Below are 8422 nucleotides of genomic sequence, written 5' to 3' on the forward strand. Positions count from 1 at the left end.
CTCCTCTTTTCCCTTTTTATCTATTAAATGGTCTTCCAGGTCACTAATTTGTTCTTCTGCCTCACTTACCCTAGCTGTTAGATTATCTAGATTAGATTGGATCTCATTGATAGCATTTTTATGTTCTGCCAATTCACCTTTCATTTCTGCCCTTAGAGACTCTATGTTGCCATTAATTGATTTCTCCATTCTAGCTATTGTCTTCACAATTGCTAGTCTGAATTTCATCTCTGACATCTTGGTTATATCTGAATCCATTTGTAAATCTGTGGCATAAGTCATAATCTCTGAGTTTTTCCTATTTTGAGGCTCCTAGTCATTCTGTTCAGGGGTGGTTGAGGGAATGTATAGAGTCCAAATTATTGACCACAACCCAAGCAAGATGCACCTGTTTTCTAGGGACCTTAGGGTTGTGGGCCTCTTGTTTTCCCAACCTGTCTTCTGAGGGAGGAGCCTGCTGTACTGTTACTCAGGCAACCCTGTTTGGGCAGAGTTGCCCTGCTCCCTTTGGGGGAGATGGGCTCAGTAAAAATCAGTTTTGGGGGGCTTTTGTTCTCTGGCGGCTTTCCCTGGTGGCTTTGTGTGTCTCTTCTGAGAGTCAGAGCAGAAGAGACTGTTTCTAACCCTCTGCCTCAGAGTAGAGAGATCACAGTCCATTCTTCTGTGAGCTCTTCAAGCCACACTCTCTCTGTTTCTGTCCATGCTGCTATAAACTGCAGCATCCTGGGTTGTTCTCCCCTCAGCATGGCCCCAGTCCTCACCTCCATGTTGGGCACATCTCTGCCCTTTTTGTTTCTAAAACTGCCAGCCACCCCCAGTTCGCATGTGTGGCCCCACCACGCCGGTTTCCCTGCAGGGGGCTGCCCTAAAGTCCTTTCCCTGCCACTACCAGTCTGCAAGTCTGTGCCCCATTCCCAGCGAGGGAGGGTATCGCTCACCAGCAGTGTAGGATCCCCATGGCCAAGTTCTGTCCTGCTGTTGTTTATCCTCTGATATCTGCCTGTGGAATCACAGCTCCCCAGTTCACACCTTGAACCCAACTGCCTGCGATATTCTGTTTGTAGAGATCCAGATCTATCTTTTTATATCTCAGGTTGATTTTGTGGGTGGTCAGAGTGGCCCAGATATCCAGCTCAATTCTGGGCACCGGTTGGAATAGGGTCCCCTACTCCTCCACCATCTTTTCCCGCAAAATTCCTATTTATTTATTTTAGAGAAAGAGAGAGCATGCATGTGCACATGCACAAGTTGGGGCAGGGGAAAATGCAGAGGGTCAGCAGGAGAAAATCTCAAGCCAACTCCACACTGAGCACAGATCCTGATGTGTGGCTTGATCTCCCAACCCAGAGATCATGACCTGAGCTGAAACCAAGAGTCAGACATTTAACCAACTGAACCACCCAGGTGCTTCATGGTCCTCAATTATTTTTAAGAGTGTAAAGGATCCTGCAAATCACTGGACAAAAAATTGATTTATCCCTAGTGAAATTGATCAAGGGAAAAATTTTTAAAAAGTCATGAATCTTTAATATCAGAAAGAAAAAGGAGGTATAGACATTAAAAAGTAGTAAGATAGGGGCACCTGGTTGGCTCAGTCAGTTATGCATCTGCCTTTGACTCAGGTCATGATCCCAGGGTCCTGGGATCGAGCCCCACATTGGACTCCTTGCTCAGCAGGGAGCCTGTTTCTCCCTCTCCCTCTGCCTGCTACTCCTCCTGTTTGTGCTCTTTCTCTGTGTCAAATAAATAAACAAAAATCTTTAAAAAATTAGTAAGATAGTATAAACACCTTTATGCTAACTCATTTGAAATTTTAATGAATTGACAAATTCCTAGGAAAAAAAACTAAAATTGACCAAAGAAAGTAGAAAATATAAATAATTCTATATCTAAACATTTAACTGCTAATTTAAAACCTTCCTATGATATATTCAAAACCTCTAGGCCCAGATAACTTTGTCAGTGAATTTTACCAAACAATTAAAGAAGAAATAACACCAATCTTAAACTCTTTGAGAGAATAGACTAAAAGGGAATACTTGCCAACTTGCTTAATGAGACCAACATAACTTGGTACCAAAACCTCACAGGGACGATACAAGAAAGGAACATCATAGGTGAATCTCTTTCATGACAGATGCAAAAATCCTCAAATATTAGCAGATTTAATCCATTCATGCATAGTAGGATAATATATCACAAACAAGTTGAGTTTATTCCAGGAATGCAATGTTGGCCTAATATTTGACCATATTAGACATATGTGACATATTAGATATATGTGACATATTAGACCATATTTGACATATGTCAATGTAATTTATGACTTTAACAGAATTAAGAATATCACTTGAATGCTCAATTCAATAATACAGAAAAAGCATCAAAATTTTAAAAATTCAACAATTATTCATGATACAAAAATAGAACAACCACCTCTTAACAAATTAGGTAGAGAAAGGAACTACATTAACCTGACAAAAAATAATTACAAAGTACCTATAGAAAACATCACACTCAATTTGAGATCTTGAAAGCTTTTCTCCTGAGATTAGGAATGAGGCAAGAATGCACTATCACTACTGTTATTCACTATTTTTCTGAAAGGCTTCACCAGTACAATGTCAAGAAAAACATATGATAGGTATAAGTATTGGAATGAAAGAAAAATGATAAAACTATCACTATTCACAGATAATACAATTGTGTTTGTATAAGATCCGAAAGAATCTTCAGAGAAAACACTAGCATTGTTTTTATGTTCTTTCACTCTTGTATATGTATCCAATAAAAAGTGTAAATATGTGCACTAAAAGACACAAATGTTTATAGCAGCATTATTTACATGTTAGAAACTGGAAATAATCCAAATGCCATCAACAGTATAAAGGAAAAATAAGTTGCGATGTATTTATGCAATGGAATACGATACAGCAACAGAGAAACAAACCAATGATAGATGCAAAAACATGGCGAATCTCAAAAGCATTATGTTGAACAAAAGAAGTTAGACATAAGAAGTGTATATTGTATGATAATGTCTATATGACACTCAGAAACAGGAAAAACTAATTTATTGTGTTATAAGTCAGAAGAATAATTATAATTTAAAAGCAGAAAATGTGACTTTAGTATAAGAAGGGGATTTCTGAGGTGCTGGTAGTGCTTTATTTTATTTCTTAATTTAAATGGAGATGACTTGGATATGTTCATTGCATAAAAATTCATCAAGCTGAACACCTATGAATTTTGTTCTTTTCTGAATATACATATTACATTATATTATGTATATATATTATGGTATATATATTATGATTCAATAAAATAATTTATAAAGATGTTTTTACAAGACATTGAAGAAGAGATTTCTTTTTTACCTGTACAGGCAAATGAATGACTGAATAAGAAGGTTTAGAGAAATTCCAAGGCCATTGCAAAAATATTTTTGAGATAAATCAAACTGTGCCAAAAGAGTAATCATAATAAATTATATAATTTAGCTCAATGTTATTATGAAAGAAAAAACTTACTTTGTTTTAGCATTGGAAACTTAGATAAAAATGTGAGCATATTTAGGAAATAATAGTATAGAGAATGATAAATGTAATAAAGCACTGTATATTCTAGGAACTATATAAAATATCACATTGGAAGCCTGGGAAAAATTGAACCTCAAATTAAAAAGACCTACTACTCAATAAAAGTATGCTATGGCTAAATATAAAATAAACTAGACATAATTTTAGATGAGATCAGTGAAGTCCAAGAGATGGTAGGTCAGAAGTTAAACAGGGCAAAAATATTATAGAAATAATTTTCAAGGGCCACAAAATCTAATAACAAATATTTTTTATGACAAAATTGTTCAAAATCAATCTTAAAATCAATGGAACCAGGTATTTATCATGGAGCAAGTGTAAAATGAAGGAATAGCTACAGAGAAAACCTTTTTTTATTTCATCTTGATTGAACAATATTTTACAAAATGTCTTACTTCTAAACTCCACTGTTCTCAGTATTCCAAACTCTTCTCTTCCCCCACTACCAAATCTCACCAGGTAGTCAGATTATTTCCAAGATTTCTTTTCCCAAAATTTCAATCACTACCTACCTGTTTGATATCCTCAAATCTTTTTCTCCATCCACCCCTCTTCTGAGCTCCAGATCTTTACCTTTCTACTGCTATTTCTACTCAGATAATTCAAACACACAGCCTCCAAATGTCAAAAGCTAAGCTCATGACTTTTTCTGGCAAACCTGATCTTCTCCCTTTGTTCTAAAGTGCAGTTAGTGGTACCATTCTTCTCTTAGTTGGCCAGTCTGGAATAATCTTAGAGTCATCTCTACCTCCTTCTTCTCCCTCAAACCCCATAGCAAACCATCCCTCCATCTGTTGCTTCTATCTCTGAAATCACTCTTGGATCCCCACCTCTTAGTTTCCACTACAATTGTCTCAGAGCAGGTCTCTTTTTATTATTTGCATAGATTATTCCAACAATTTCTTACCTCCCTAGGTTCTCTGCTTATTTTAATGACCATTTTCCACACTGCTGATATCTTTCTTTCTTTTTTTTTTTAAAGATTTTATTTATTTATTTGAGAGAGAGAGAATGAGAGAGAGAAAGAGAGAGAGAGCACATGAGAGGGGGGAGGGAAGAGGGAGAAGCAGACTCCCCGCTGAGCAGGGAGCCTGATGTGGGACTCAATCCCTGGACTCCAGGATCATGACCTGAGCCGAAGGCAGTTGCTTAACCAACTGAGCCACCCAGGCGCCCCTCTTTCTTTCTTTATATATATAATCTTTCTAAAATACAAGTCACATCAGTCCTATGCTTTAAAACCTCCAATGGGTTCTAGGCCCTGCTTATGAGTCTCTTGATCTGACAGATGTGAGATGGCTCTGTTAGGTAACAGCTTTGCAAAGACATTCTAACCCCCACTCAACTGTCTCCCTTAACATACAGGTATATTCCTATGCAACAAGCAGCCTAGAGAAGCAGGGACTATAATCTTGGGCCCCTCTTCTGAGCTCTCAAGCAATATTTATCAAAAACTTTTCTAAGAGAAACCATGAATCAGCACCTGAAAGAAATAAAGATCATTCACCCTTCCTTATAGTCCAGATAGTCTGAGGCATACTCTTGCATGGATTTAGATCATCAGAGAGCTAGATACCTATTCTTTGTTGTAATGGTCCCCTGAAAGTTAGGCTTTACTGAATGGCACCTAATCATAATGTGATCAGCCCATACTGAACTACTATATATATAACAAATTGCCCATTGAAACTTGCTGTTATTGTCCAGGAAACTGTTCCCCCCTCTTTATAAGGTTCCATGGGAGAAATTCATGTATTTTATTAATATGTCTCTTTAACAATTGGTTTGTTTCATCTTATACACATTGAATTGCTGGAAAAGTGAGAGGCAACGTGCAGATCATTATAGCATGCATTTTCACTGTCATTAGTGGCTCCAGTATATGTACCACCCTATTTTTATTTCTTCTACCTACTTTCAAGTTATATTATCTTGGATCCTGGTAATATCTTAAAGTCTTTCTGCAACAAGACGAAATAGATGGAAATAACTAAACAAATACATAAGCATTCAAATAAATAAACATCTCACTACCTCTCTTGTTTTATGCAGTATTGTCATAGCTGCACACCAAAATCATCTTTGAAGTTTTATAAATACCCAGATGCCCAAGCCCCTTTCCAGACTTACTGAATGAGGATCTTGAGGGAAGAGGCCCAGGAATTAGTATTAAAAAAATAAACACAACATTATACAGGTTTCTCCATAAAAGAAATAATTGATCAATTGGGCTTCATCAAATTAAGAACTTTTGGAAAGGTACTGATAAGAGAATGAAAAGATAAGTCATAGACAGAAAATATTTGCAAATCATACATCAGATTATACACAAAAAATGAATTATGGAACACTACATCAAAAACTAATGATGTACTGTATGGTGACTAACATAACATAATAAAAAAAATTCCTTGAAAAAAAAGACTTGTATCCAGAATACATAAAGAACTCTCAAAACTTAAGAATATAACTAACCCAACACAAATGTAATGTGAACAGAAGGTCTGAATAACCATTTCACCAAAGAAGATATACAGATAGTAAATAAGCACATGAGAAGATATTCAACATCACTAGTTGTAGGGTGTAGAACAACTAGAACTCTCATACACTAAACAGTTTGGCAGTTTCTTAAAAAGTTAAACATCCATCTACCATATTGAAAGCATATATCCGTACAAAGAGTTGTAGTTGAATGTGCATAGCATTCTATTTGTAAAATCCCAAACTGGAAATAACCCAAATGTCCATCAACGGGTGAATGAATGGAGAATTTATGTTAATCCATACTTTGGAATACCACACGGCAATAAAAGGAATACACTACTGACATGCACAATGTAAGTGAATCTCAAAATAATTATGCTGAGTGAAAGAAGCCAGACAAAGAAGAGTGTGCATGTAAATGATTCCATTTACATAAAGTTCTAATGAACACAAACTAATCTATAGTGATAGAAAGCAGGTCAGTGGGAGCTTAAAGTTGGGGGAATAAAAAGGGGAAAAGGGAGGAATTACTGAGAAAACTTCTGGGGTGATAGAGATGGTCATTTTCTTGACTGTGATGATGATTTCATGGGTATACTTTTGTCAGAATTTATCAAATTATACACTCTAAATATGTGCAATTATATTATATGCAATTATACCTCAATAAAACTTTTTAAAAAACATATAGTAAATATATATAGTATATATATAGATACTATATATACTATACACTATACTATATAGATAGATAGATACTATATATACTATATATAGAGATAGGTATCGAACCTCTCTTCTGAGGGGTAGAGAGAGACTATAGGATACAAAACAGTAAAATTCATAAGCAGGTTCAGGATTAAGTGACAAAATACATTTACATAAGTCACTAGGCTCAAGTAGGCATCCTTCCAGGTATTTGGAAGACCTAGAGAAACTGAGAAAATACTAGATCTGTTTTCCAAAATGTGTAACCCATTGTATAAATGTCTGCTTTATGGTAGGATGAATTGTTATAGCATCCAACCATAAAACATACTTTTGAAAACAAACAAACAAAACTTATGTTTTATTCACATTCCTACAGTACAAGGTAGGATTTAAGAGTGCTTAGGTAATTATATTCTTTAAGTAGGGAAGGAGCCAAAATAAAATTTCTGAGAAGTCAGGCATATGCTTGTCCTGGCATATTCTGATTTTGTAGGAGCTTCAGAGGCAGTGTGTTGCTGTGTGGTAGACCTCCCACCTGAGGATAAACCATGATCACTTTTGTAAGTGTGTATTTCCTTAGGGCTTGATGTTGATTAAGTACCTCGTGAGGAATAAATGGTAAATGCTTCCCATTCTTGAGTGCAAAAATGGGAGGCAGCTTTACAAGAGCCTTTCAAATCACTTTCTCAGATGCAGATAAATTTTTTGAAAAAACAACAACAACAAATGTATTGAGCTTCAACTTCTAATCCATGTGTAAGTGTGGGAATTTAAAGCTAATCCAGTTTCATGATAAATAAAATCTATATGCCTAAATTATCCTTTCATTTTTTTCCAGAAATACTCCAAGAACTAGTTCTTAGAATCAAGATATTGTTCTAATCTTTGACATATTTTCTTAATAATTCATCATTTTCTTAGTCAGGGTTTTAGGTTTACAAAGATAACACAGAGTACCCACCCTTGAGTTGCTCACAATCTTTCCCCCAACTACCTACAATAGCTGTCTTCTAGGCACCAAACAACTAGGGGATTTTGTCTTTTATTCTTATTTCCAGCTCCGTGCCCGTGCACTCAGGTTTTCAGCTATGCACAGCTATTTGCTTCTGTCTTGCATAAGTCACAAATGTGTTGTGTCAAAGAGTGACTGGCAGTCAATGACCTTTCCAATAAGAGGCCTGACCTAACACACGTCTGTTTAATAAATGAATGCTGCGCCAGTTACTCTACCCTGGGAGAAACTTCCAATCACCATAAAAAAGCTAGTGGAAAGGGTTCTCTTGTGGGTCGCGAGAAACTATGGATACCAGAATACAATCTGGAAAGAAGAGATAGAAGGATTATTCTGCCCTTTAACAGAAGGATACCCTGCTGGTGAGACAGACTGAACATTATTATCCTCAATTATAAAGAAGAAGATATTTTTCCTGCTACACGTTTTTCCTTCTAAGCACAGAACTCCCAAGGACATACTTGGCCTAATCAGAAGTAGAGGCTAAAGTATAACAAATCAAAGGCAACTTCCGGAGGAGAATCACAGTCAGGCCACAAGGTCTAATACAAGACACCTGCTGCTTTGTTTACCAATAACAGCCTTCTCAGGACAGCACATCTTTCTTTGTTTT

The 8422-nt window shown here is 36.3% G+C and overlaps 1 long non-coding RNA gene across 1 annotated transcript in view; it reads left to right on the forward strand.

Annotated features, from left to right (window-relative positions):
* LOC145723911 (uncharacterized) overlaps nt 1-6485 on the forward strand; it is a 41940-nt gene extending 35455 nt beyond the window's left edge. The window contains exon 4 of the long non-coding RNA XR_014149309.1: nt 6470-6485. This is a non-coding gene — a long non-coding RNA (uncharacterized LOC145723911). The remainder of the gene's footprint in view (nt 1-6469) is intronic.
* Nucleotides 6486-8422: the final 1937 nt, after the last annotated feature.

The sequence above is a fragment of the Leptonychotes weddellii genome, chromosome 10, assembly GCF_054177405.1.
Source record: "Leptonychotes weddellii isolate Sample4059 chromosome 10, ASM5417740v2, whole genome shotgun sequence".
NCBI lineage: Eukaryota > Metazoa > Chordata > Mammalia > Carnivora > Phocidae > Leptonychotes > Leptonychotes weddellii.